The sequence below is a fragment of the Cherax quadricarinatus genome, chromosome 46 (genome assembly GCF_038502225.1).
Source record: "Cherax quadricarinatus isolate ZL_2023a chromosome 46, ASM3850222v1, whole genome shotgun sequence".
Lineage (NCBI taxonomy): Eukaryota > Metazoa > Arthropoda > Malacostraca > Decapoda > Parastacidae > Cherax > Cherax quadricarinatus.
In genome coordinates this window covers 5,536,977-5,547,006 of record NC_091337.1, presented here as the reverse complement: position 1 = coordinate 5,547,006, position 10,030 = coordinate 5,536,977, and the positions used below count along the sequence as shown (strand labels likewise).

Here is a 10,030-nt window from a genome sequence, read left to right as displayed (position 1 = left end):
ACGGAACCCACGGAGCAGCAGGAGCTACGGAACCCACGGAGCAGCAGGAGCTACGGAACCCACGGAGCAGCAGGAGCTACGGAACCCACGGAGCAGCAGGAGCTACGGAACCCACGGAGCAGCAGGAGCTACGGAACCCACGGAGCAGCAGGAGCTACGGAACCCACGGAGCAGCAGGAACTACGGAACCCACGGAGCAGCAGGAACTACGGAACCCACGGAGCAGCAGGAGCTACGGAACCCACGGAGCAGCAGGAACTACGGAACCCACGGAGCAGCAGGAACTACGGAACCCACGGAGCAGCAGGAGCTACGGAACCCACGGAGCAGCAGGAGCTACGGAACCCACGGAGCAGCAGGAGCTACGGAACCCACGGAGCAGCAGGAACTACGGAACCCACGGAGCAGCAGGAACTACGGAACCCACGGAGCAGCAGGAACTACGGAACCCACGGAGCAGCAGGAGCTACGGAACCCACGGAGCAGCAGGAGCTACGGAACCCACGGAGCAGCAGGAACTACGGAACCCACGGAGCAGCAGGAACTACGGAACCCACGGAGCAGCAGGAACTACGGAACCCACGGAGCAGCAGGAGCTACGGAACCCACGGAGCAGCAGGAACTACGGAACCCACGGAGCAGCAGGAACTACGGAACCCACGGAGCAGCAGGAGCTACGGAACCCACGGAGCAGCAGGAGCTACGGAACCCACGGAGCAGCAGGAGCTACGGAACCCACGGAGCAGCAGGAACTACGGAACCCACGGAGCAGCAGGAACTACGGAACCCACGGAGCAGCAGGAACTACGGAACCCACGGAGCAGCAGGAGCTACGGAACCCACGGAGCAGCAGGAGCTACGGAACCCACGGAGCAGCAGGAGCTACGGAACCCACGGAGCAGCAGGAACTACGGAACCCACGGAGCAGCAGGAACTACGGAACCCACGGAGCAGCAGGAGCTACGGAACCCACGGAGCAGCAGGAACTACGGAACCCACGGAGCAGCAGGAACTACGGAACCCACGGAGCAGCAGGAGCTACGGAACCCACGGAGCAGCAGGAGCTACGGAACCCACGGAGCAGCAGGAGCTACGGAACCCACGGAGCAGCAGGAACTACGGAACCCACGGAGCAGCAGGAACTACGGAACCCACGGAGCAGCAGGAACTACGGAACCCACGGAGCAGCAGGAGCTACGGAACCCACGGAGCAGCAGGAGCTACGGAACCCACGGAGCAGCAGGAGCTACGGAACCCACGGAGCAGCAGGAACTACGGAACCCACGGAGCAGCAGGAACTACGGAACCCACGGAGCAGCAGGAGCTACGGAACCCACGGAGCAGCAGGAACTACGGAACCCACGGAGCAGCAGGAACTACGGAACCCACGGAGCAGCAGGAGCTACGGAACCCACGGAGCAGCAGGAACTACGGAACCCACGGAGCAGCAGGAGCTACGGAACCCACGGAGCAGCAGGAGCTACGGAACCCACGGAGCAGCAGGAACTACGGAACCCACGGAGCAGCAGGAACTACGGAACCCACGGAGCAGCAGGAACTACGGAACCCACGGAGCAGCAGGAGCTACGGAACCCACGGAGCAGCAGGAGCTACGTTACCCACGGAGCAGCAGGAACTACGGAACCCACGGAGCAGCAGGAGCTACGGAACCCACGGAGCAGCAGGAACTACGGAACCCACGGAGCAGCAGGAGCTACGGAACCCACGGAGCAGCAGGAGCTACGGAACCCACGGAGCAGCAGGAACTACGGAACCCACGGAGCAGCAGGAGCTACGGAACCCACGGAGCAGCAGGAACTACGGAACCCACGGAGCAGCAGGAACTACGGAACCCACGGAGCAGCAGGAGCTACGGAACCCACGGAGCAGCAGGAACTACGGAACCCACGGAGCAGCAGGAGCTACGGAACCCACGGAGCAGCAGGAGCTACGGAACCCACGGAGCAGCAGGAACTACGGAACCCACGGAGCAGCAGGAGCTACGGAACCCACGGAGCAGCAGGAGCTACGGAACCCACGGAGCAGCAGGAGCTACGGAACCCACGGAGCAGCAGGAGCTACGGAACCCACGGAGCAGCAGGAGCTACGGAACCCACGGAGCAGCAGGAGCTACGGAACCCACGGAGCAGCAGGAGCTACGGAACCCACGGAGCAGCAGAAGCTAGGGATCCCATGAAGCAGCCGTGACTTGGGAACAGAAACTGCTACTTCCGGTGGGCCGCTGACCCACATATCCATCATAGTTTAGTTGAACTGACACTTACCGGAGGCACCTACCTGGAGAGTGTTCAGGGGGTCAACGCCCCCGTGGCCCAATCCTCGACCAGGCCTCACAGTGGATCAGGTCCTGATCAACCATGCTGTTACTGCTTGCCGCACACAGTCCAACGAACTACTGCCCGGCTGACCGGGCAGTAGTTATCCCTCCAATGTCCTCTTGAAATCATCTACAATTATTCCGGAAGTGTTTCTGACATCTTGCAGTAGAGTGTTAAATAGTCTAAGACCACGGATGTTGATACAATGTTTTCTCATTGTGCCCACGGCTCCCCCTGCCTTTTCACAGAATTTATTTTACACCTTTTCCCTTGGCAGGCGATGCAACATACCCCCAGTGAAAAGTAGGGGCGTCACTGGTACACTAAGAGAAAGCGCAATGACACCTGGTTGTCTTCAAGAGGGAGCTGGACAGATACCTAAAGACAGTGCCGGATCAGCCGGGCTGTGGTTCGTACGTTGGATTGCGTGCGGCCAGCAGTAACAGCCTCGTTGATCAGGCCCTGATCCACCGGGAGGCCTGGTCGTGGACCGGGCCGCGGGGGCGTTGATCCCCGGAATGCCCTCCAGATAGCCAGGTAACTCCCACTCCAGTATGTTACAGCAGTGTGTAGGGTTTGGACCCGGCACTCAAGCACCTTCCACGTACATGTTATCAAGTATCTCTCCTCTCAAGCGAGTGCATATTTGGGACGTTGAGGTGTCCCCAATAATTTAGACATAAGCAAATTTGCGGATGACACCAAAATAGGCCGTCCAATTCATTCTAATGAGGACATTAGAGCACTCCAGGATTATTTGAATAGACTGACGCAATGGTCGGAGAAGTGGCAGATGCAGTTTAATATAGACAAATGCAAAGTTCTAAATGTTGGACAGTTAAACAACCATGCCACATATAAACTAAATAATGTAGATCTTAATACTGCCGATTGCGAAAAGGATTTAGGAGTTCTGGTTAGCAGAATTTAAAACCAAGACAACAGTGCATTAGTGTTCGCAATAAAGCTAACAGAATTCTTGGCTTCATGTCAAGAAGTATAAATAATAGAAGTCCTCAGGTTGTTCTTCAACTCTATATATCCTTGGTTAGGCCTCATTTAGACTATGCTGCTCAGTTCTGGTCACCGTATTACAGAATGGATATAAATGCTCTGGAAAACGTACAAAGGAGGATGACAAAGATGATCCCATGTATCAGAAATCTTCCCTATGAGGATAGACTAAGGGCCCTGAATCTGCACTCTCTCGAAAGGCGTAGAATTAGGGGGGACATGTTCGAGGTGTATAAATGGAAAACAGGAATAAATAAAGGGGATGTAAATAGTGCGCTGAAAATTTCCAGCCAAGACAGGACTCGAAGCAATGGTTTCAAGTTGGAAAAATTCAGATTCAGGAAGGATATAGGAAAGTACTGGTTTGGTAATAGAGTTGTGGATGAGTGAAACAAACTCCCGAGTACAGTTATTGGGGCTAAAACGTTGTGTAGTTTTAAAAATAGGTTAGATAAATACATGAGTGGGTGTGGGTGGGTGTGAGTTGGACCTGACTAGCTTGTGCTGCTGGGTCTGGTACAGTGCTCCATCCTTGAGTGGGGATGACCAGACTGGGTGAGTCATTGGGATAATCCGGGGGGGGGGGTCATTGGTCTAATCCGGGGGACAACATGGACCTGCTCCGCGTGGGTCAGTAGGCCTGTTGCAGTGTTCCTTCTTTCTTATGTTCTTATGTTAGCTTTATGCGGGTCGTAGATGATCTCTATCATCCGGTTCTGATATCTCCCTTCTTCTGTAAGAAGCCGCCAGCTGCTGATAAATTATGATAGATAAATATGCTAACATTATCTCCGTTACACAATACCACAAAAATAAAACGTGTTTATCTTAAAGTGACTTTGACAATTGGTAAATTACCCTCTCTCCCTTTCTCTCTCTCCCTTTCTCTCTCTCTCTCTCTCTCTCTCTCCCTCCCTCTCAACACCTGCTGAGGCATAACGCCAACACCAACACAATCACCACCAACAGTCATTAACAATCGCCTCCAACATAATCACCACTACCAACACAATCCCCCCTCCCCCTCCCTCCACCAATCCCTCACACACCACTCCCAACAACAGCACCACCATCCCTCACCGTTTTCCCCACCACATCCCCCCTCGTTTTAAGTCAAGGACGCAGTGAATCCCGTTGCAGAAGGTTGGAAATAGAGTGTGAATCCCCCACGACGGCTGAGGTTACTCCCACACCCCACCGCCACCCCAATCCCCACCACCACCCCCACTCCCGACTCCCCTACTTGGCGTTGAAGAAAAAGATAATCTTATAGGCTGTCCTTGTATATTAGGACAGTGTTCTGGGCGCGTTACAGGCGTGATGTGTTGTGGGCGTATTATGGGCTTGATGAGGTGTTGCGGGCTTGTTATGGGCGTGATAAAGTGTGAGGATTGTGTTGTGGGCGTGGTGAGGACATGTGCACGCCTACTTATAACCTAAGAATGGAGAAGCGTTGCTGTAGGCCTACTAACATATGCCTTTACCCGAGTCTCTTCAGCAGGTCGCCGCCCCCTGCGACCCGGTCCCAGACCACACCTGGTTGCTGGCCTGATCGAACAAGCTGTTGTGCACCCCACCCACAGTCCAACGTTTGCACTATGGCTTGGTTTATCAGGAATTATTCTGAAGAATCTGTCTAGTTTTCTCTTGAAGACAGCTGGGAGGGAATAATTGTTGGTGATTCTAAGCATGAAGAGGCGGCTGAATAGTTCTCTGTACTCATCGCTCCTCTGCTTTTCACTGGAAGTATCTTGCACCGTCTGCCAAGCCTTTTCATAAGTAGTAATTTCGATGCGCAGGTTTGGTACCAATCCTTCCAGTATCTTCCAGATTGAAATAAATGGTATAAAATACCGACACAATGGAAATATAAACACAAATGCAGTATAATGTGATCCTTTATTGACTACGTTTCGTCCACACAGTGGGCTTTTTCAAGTCACAAACAGAACTACCTGACCTGACTTCACCTGACCTCAGCATTCTGAACCGGACTATAAATACTCGCGTTCCTTCCACCCCAGGTAGTTCTGTTTGTGACTTGAAAAAGCCCACTGTGTGGGCGAAACGTAGTCAATAAAGGATCACATTATACTGCATTTGTGTTTATATTTCCATCTTCCAGATTATAAGAACATAAGAAGTCCAGTTCTAGGAACCTCAAGTGCTTCCGGTAATTTAGGTTCTTGACTAAATTTATACGAGCTGTGAACTCTTTCCAGCTCAGTATTTTCTCCTGCCATGAAGTAGGCTGTTACTACACAACAATATTCCAGCCTAGAGAACGAGTGACCTAATGAGCATCATTACTGGCTTGGCATCTCGTCCTGAAGGTTCTAATTGTCCAACATATCGTTTTCCTTACAGCTGCGATAACAACATACTTGTGCTCCTTGAACGTGACATCTTCTGACATTGTCACTCCCAGGTCTTTCACACTCATTAAAAAAATACAGAAATGAGAAGCACTGCAGTAGGCCTAAATGTCCGTGCTAGACAAATCCTAATAACAAGAAATCATAAGAACATAAGAACTGAGTGTTGTAGCAGGTCTAGAGCTGAGGCTGAGATAGTGGCCCATGCTAGGCAGGTCCTGCTCACACCTACACATTCTCATCCATGTAGTTGTCCGCATACGCTGGCACTGCCTCCCACACGATGGATGGATACGAGGGGACACCATAAACTAGCAGTGTCGGCTACCAAATTCAATTGACAGTGGGCAGACTGGTGAGGGTGGTACCTGTGGGCATGGCAGTGGTGTTAGTGGTGTCAGGCAGTGGCCGGGATGGTGGTAGTGGTGTCAGTGGCAGGGATGGTGGTAGAGGTGTCAGGCAGTGGCAGGGAGTCTATCTGGAGGGTATTCCTGGGATCAACGCCCCCGCGGCCCGGTCCATGTCCAGGCCTCCCGATGGATCAGGGCCTGATCAACTAGGCTGTTACTGCTGGCCGCACGCAGTCCAAAGTACGAGCCACAGCCCGGCTGATCCGGCACTGACTTTAGGTATCTGTCCAGCTCTCTCTTGAAGGCAGCCAGGGGCTTATTGGCAATTCCCCTAATGCTTGATAGGAAGTTGAACAGTTTTGGGCCCCGGACACTTATGGTGTTTTCTCTTAGTGTACCAATGGCGCTCCTACTTTTTATTGGGGGCATTTTGCATCGCCTGCCCAGTCTTTTACTTTCGTAGGGAGTGATTTCTGTGTGCAGATTTGGGACCATTCCTTCCAAGATTTTCCAAGTGTAGATTATGATATATCTCCCTCCTGCGTTCCAACGAGTACAAGTCAAGTGCTTCCAAGCGTTCCCAGTAGTTAAGGTGCTTGACAGAACTTATACGTGCAGTACAGGATCTCTGTACACTCTCTAGATCTGCGATTTCACCTGCATTGAATGGAGATGTTAATGTACAGCAGTACTCCAGCCTAGAGAAAACAAGTGATTTGAAAAGGATCATCATTGGCTTGGCATTTCTCGTTTTGAAAGCTCTCATTATCCATCCTATCATTTTCTTTGCACGTGCGATCGTGGCACTGTTGTGATCCTTGAAAGTGAGATCCTCAGACATTACTACTCCCAGGTCCCTTACATTATTTTTCCGCTCTATTGTATGTCCAGAGTCTGTAGTATACTCTGTTCTAGTTATTATCTCCTCCAGTTTTCCATAACGGAGTAGTTGGAATTTGTCCTCATTGAACATCATATTGTTTACCGTTGCCCACTGGAAAACTTTGTTTATATCTTCTTGGAGGTTAACCGCGTCCTCAGCAGATGACAGCCTCATGCAGATCCTAGTATCATCCGCAAAGGATGATACGGTGCTGTGATGTATATCTCTGTCTATGTCTGATATGAGGATGAGGAATAAGATGGTGACAGTGGTGTCAGGCAGTAGCCGGGATGGTGACAGTGGTGTCAGGCAGTGGGCGGGATGGTGACAGTGGTGTTCGGCACTGGCCGGGATGGTGACAGTGGTGTAGGCAGTGGCCGGGATGGTGACAGTGGTGTCAGGCAGTGGGCGGGATGGTGACAGTGGTGTCCGGCACTGGCCGGGATGGTGACAGGGGTGTAGGCAGTGGCCGGGATGGTGACAGTGATGTCAGGCAGTGGCCGGGATGGTGACAGTGGTGTCAGGCAGTGGCCGGGATGGTGACAGTGGTGTCCGGCACTGGCCAGGATGGTGACAGTGGTGTCAGGCACTGGCCAGGATAGTGATAGTGGTGTCCGGCACTTGCCAGGATGGTGACAGTGGTGTCCGGCACTGGCCGGGATGGTGACAGTGGTGTCAGGCACCTCACACCACCTGGTCACAATCAATAAATCTCACGTGAAAACAAACGCAAAACGTGACAGAAAACACCAGCTAAAAAACACGTGATTCATTTTCATTACAAACACACACACAAACACACACACACACACACACACACACACACACACACACACACACACACACACACACACACACACATACACACACACACACACACACACACACACAATACGTCAACCCGGTGATTCCTATCACTCTCGCAGATGTTTGAATGCGTCATGCAACAAAATTAAAGCACATTCAAAACGCAGAAAATCTACGCAATTTGTCAGAAACAATTGATCAAGACGTCTGGTGGTGCCAGCGGGGGCTGGATGGTCACTTTCAACCTACCCGGAGTCTACCTGGATGGTATTACGAGGATCAACGCCCTCCGTGGCCCGGTCCATGACCAGGCCTCCTGGTGGATCAGGACCTGATCAACCAGGCTGTTACTGCTGGCCGCATGTAGTCCAGCGTACGAACTACAGCCTGGCTGATCGGTTACTGACTTTAGGTATCTGTCCAGCTTCCTCTTGAAGGCAACGAGCGGTCTGTTGGTAATTCCCCTTAATTATGCATGGTGGGAGGCTGTTGAACAGTCTTGGGCTCCGGACACTTATTGTGTTTTCTCTTAGTGTACCAGTGACGCCCCTACTTTTCACTGGGTGTATGTTGCATCACCTGCCAAGTCTTTTGCTTTAGTAGGGAGTGATTTCTGTGTACACATTAAGAACCAGTCCCTCCAGAATCTTCCAGGTGTAGATTATAATGCATCTCTCTCGCCTGCGCTCTAGTGAGTACAAGTCAAGTGCTTCCAGGCGCTCCCAGTAGTTAAGGTGTTTGATGGAACTTATACGTGCAGTAAAGGTTCTCTGTACATTATCTAGTTCTGCAATTTCACCTGCCTTGAATGGGGATGTTAATGTACAGCAGTATTCCAGCCTAGAGAGAACAAGTGATTTAAAAAGGATCATCATTGGCTTAGCATCTCTTGTCTTGAATGTTCTCATTATCCATCCTATCAGTTTCCTCGCAGATGTGATAGTGGCATTGTTGTGGCCCTTGAAGATGAGATCCTCAGTGTGTGTGTGTGTGTGTGTGTGTGGTGTGTGTGTGTGTGTGTGTGTGGTGTGTGTGTGTGTGTGTGTGTGTGTATTTAGCGTGTCTGTATATGTGTACCTCGATCGGGTAACTCTTTGATAACACATTTAGAACACAAAACCAACACTAAACCCCAGAAGAGCCTCACTGCAGCAACACAACCAGCCTGACACTCACTCTCTCTCTCTCTCACTCTCTCTCAAAAAAAAAAAAAATAATCTTTCCGGAACACAGTGATTACCACTCACAAGGACATTAAGAAACTTTTCGCCCATCCCAAAGTTTTAACGAAGCCAGTGGGCGGCGAAACGTTGCCTCAGTCGTATTCACCTTTCTTACAAAAAACATCTGAGAATACAACAACGCCACTGAATATACAACGATCATATATACACAAAGGTGTATTTCTCTCAGCGTATATATGCTGAGAGTTTACTTTCGTCCCTGTTTTAAGGCTTAAGGTACTCTTGTATGCCTTAATAACCCCCCGTGTAGTAGATAGGCTTTAAACCCCATTAATCCACCACCAGCGATCGATCCAGAACGAAGAACCTAACTAGGCCACCACCAGACAAACCTGACCCCAAGACCAGGCTGGTCCATAAGAACATAAGGAACACTGCCTACTGGCCCATGCTAGGCAAGTCCAAGTCACCTACTGGCCGAATCTAGTCAGGCCCAAGTCACATCCACTTAAGAAGAATGGAGCAATGTATCAGACCCACTAGCGCAAGACAGCAACAACAGCCTGGTCAGCCAGCACAGCAATAATAGCTTGGTCAATCAAGAGAGCAACAACAACAGCCTAGTCAACAAAGACAGCAGCAACAACAGCCTGGTCAACCAAGACAGCAACAACAACAGCCTGGGCAACCAGGACAGCACCAACAACAGCCTGGTCAACCAAGACACCACCAACAACAGCCTGGTCAACCAAGACAGCAACAACAACAGCCTGGGCAACCAGGACAGCACCAACAACAGCCTGGTCAACCAAGACACCACCAACAACAGCCTGGTCAACCAGGACAGCACCAGGCTGCGGGAAAAGAACAAACTCCATTAGTCCATCAAAGGTATATCACAGGTAGGGGCGTGAACAGGTCCAGCACGATACATTAAACGAGCTAATGACTAATTAGGTATGACGGATTAATGACTGATGATAATTGCAGTTGACAGGTGGTAATTAACGATCTGTTATTTATATAATTATCACTAACTCGGACGAAATTATCTATTTTTCTCGTTCCCCACAACTGG

At 51.0% G+C, this 10,030-nt stretch overlaps 1 protein-coding gene across 1 annotated transcript in view; it reads right to left on the bottom strand.

Annotated features, from left to right (window-relative positions):
- LOC128696637 (nephrin) overlaps positions 1-10,030 on the bottom strand; it is a gene marked incomplete at its 3' end in the record, with an annotated part of 201,555 nt that overhangs the window by 190,185 nt on the left and 1,340 nt on the right.